This window comes from Sceloporus occidentalis, unplaced genomic scaffold (assembly GCF_023333645.1).
Source record: "Sceloporus occidentalis isolate IW3139 unplaced genomic scaffold, rSceOcc1.0.p SCAF_279, whole genome shotgun sequence".
In the NCBI taxonomy this organism is placed as follows: Eukaryota; Metazoa; Chordata; class Lepidosauria; order Squamata; family Phrynosomatidae; genus Sceloporus; species Sceloporus occidentalis.
The window spans coordinates 567063-569949 of record NW_028317259.1 but is presented as its reverse complement, the minus strand read 5'-3'; positions in this window follow the sequence as shown (position 1 = coordinate 569949).

Sequence of the window (2887 nt, the reverse complement as noted above, 5' to 3'; positions counted from 1 at the left end):
AGAAAGGGACCTTACTGAAACTAGATTGTATATGGACCTCCATCGTGAGAGGGGGAGCAGAGGCATCGAGATTATGGGGGATGAAGGAACGTTATTATAAGACCCCTCCCCGTTCCTCCAAGCTGTCTGTTGTGGGGTGGGGGTCTTTTGAAGCCTCCTCTGTATTCATCAGAAACACTGCGACGCCTCAGTCTTTTACAATGTACGCTGTGCGTGCGAAATAAACTGTCCCCTCTTAACGTTCATGTGCGAGTCTGCCCCTTTCCAGTCGTTACCACCCTATCTGGTCTTCTATAAGTGCCCTCCGCATAAAGGAAGCTGAGAGTGATGAGCACAGCATCCCAACTCAGGGTTAGGACATGCTATGTCAAGCCTCAGCAATCACCTTTTATTACAGATATTTTTTTTTAAAGTATATATCTCTCGATATACCCATGAGATAGGGATTAAGGAGACATGCGACCTTTGAGACATTTGTACAATAGATATCATCACATTATTGCCCCCAATACCACTTACAGGTTTGATACAAATGAATGAAGAGTGCGGAGAGAGTGTTTGTGTTTGTCTTACTGTGATGCTGCATAAAGGTGATTCCAGAAGTCTTGCCCGCAGAGCTCTCAATCTGAGGGCCATTTTTTTTAGCAATTAAAAAAAAAAACTTGCTGCTTAATATAGAAGAGCAAAGGATACAGTCAGGGTGAAAATGCTGAATAAAGCCTTTGTTACTCGACACACCCTGGTGGCTACATGTGGAACTGCATGTAAAACACACAGAAAAGGTTTCTGCCAGGGTCTTAAAATCTTTAAATCAGAACAGTGAAGGGAGAAATTCCTCCCCAGCCCCTCTTGCTTTGTGTCCAAGTCCAGGTTTGGGTTTTCACTCACTCTACATCCATAAACTTGAGTGTGACCGGCATCGTGGGGTTTGTGGCATGGCTTAATCTGAGCTCTTTCCAGTATTAAATCCCAAGGGTAACTGTAAAGGTAAAAACTGAGTATTCTGGGGCAAATTGGTACATTTAGGAATTATCAGCATTTAATTTCACAATTATTATTTATTGGTTTATATGACACCATCCTATTCTGTAGCGCGGTACAATGGATACCAAGCTGGGGAGGGCCCTGTTCAAAGGAGCTTACAATCTAGAAGGAGTGGAGGTTTATTACACAGGAGTGCAGATGTTCGACGAGCACCAGCCACGCAAGTATATGTCGGTATAAATACACTTTGCTTTGGTCTTGGTTTCCTTTATGTGCAATTATGCCGGGGGGGGGGGGTAGTTACTAACTCACTGCTCGTGGTAGGGCGGTAATTCTTCTCCTATAATGCCTCGTCAAGGGGTTTCATTTCTATGCAGATTGTATTCCTTTGAACATAATGTTCTGAGCTTGTCCTCCGCAATCACAATCCACTTGTGCATTCAGAATCCCGCACGGGGGGTTATAATGCATCTGTTTTACATACATACTTTAATATATATATATATTTAATATATATGGAGAATACATCTTGATGGTATACTGTATATTATAAGTAATTCCATATAGATTTGAGAAACAGAGTAGCAAACGTATAGAATGATCTCATCTCGTTGGGGTGTCATTGCCTCGTGACTGCTGGAGTCCTTGAAGTTTACTGGTACCACTGTAGGTTTTTGGGGGCACTAAACAAAAAAGATTTGTGATATAAGTAGTGAGAAGATTAAATATACATGAACATGGCTGGACCGGGGATTATGAGGCCGTCCTGGCACTTTAAGGCCAGCGGCTGGAGCGGGGTTTGAGTCACGGTCGGCTAGGGGCCCATTGGGTGTTTGCCCAGTGTGCCAGTCCTGTACATGAAATAAAGAAAGCAATATTTACGAGCACAAGTTTGTTTCAAAACAGAAGACACATTATAGCGATACATGAGGAATAAGTGTTTCTCTCTTCTCCCCAATCCTCTAAGGGGTCCCTTAGACCAATGGGGGCCCTAAGCAGCTGCTTTATCTGGTTACGGCAGCACCGAAGCGGGGTTGGCCTATGGAGTGACGACGGCAGTACATACTCAGGTGTCTTCTGTCTATCATACTGTAAGTTTAGATAAAGAATTAACGCCTTTTACCAGACACTACACCATCTGATGATTTAAACGCCGGGCGGGGTTCCTTCAGGAATTATATCGTTATTGTTAACGTAAGAGATTGCACGCGATGCATGCCTGGGTTAGTGAAATGCGTTTGGTTGCAGTTTACCTTTTGTACACCTGGGGGCGCCAGCATTTAATGACCTTCAGATAAGAAGGAGATCAGAATTCAGATGGTATTCCCTTCTTTTTTTTTTACCCTTTCAGTGAAAGCGATGGGACTGGATAAATTAATAATAGTTTGAAATATGTAATGCTACACAAAACACTAAGGAATTTGGGGGTAGATTGCATTTATTACACTAACTGTTACAAGAGGTCACTTTATCCTTCAACGTGGGGTAAAACCATTGGTATGGTCATCATGGGGCTGGATAATGGGGGGTGGCAACAAGATATAATGTTACAAAGACCCCTATGAAGTGTTCACTGGGGAGGCAGAAGGGGTAAATGCATATAGGTGGATTTTGCAGAATCACCCCAATGCATTTGCAAGAGACAAGGGGGCCACTCAGCTATCACATACATTAAAGTGCATATAGTGGTTGGAGTGTCCCTTTAATGTATTTCTTGGGAATCCTTCTGGATCAGAGGTATCTGTGTTGGAGAGTGTTGTTGGGAAACGGTGGGGGGAAAGAGCCGGATCTTAGCTGATGGTGCAGATCTTTTTTTTAACAAGCTGTGGGAGCTTCCCCAAATATTGTTATTGTAAAGGAAGCATAATGCTAGGACTTGCTCCAGGGAAGTGCCCACCATCTT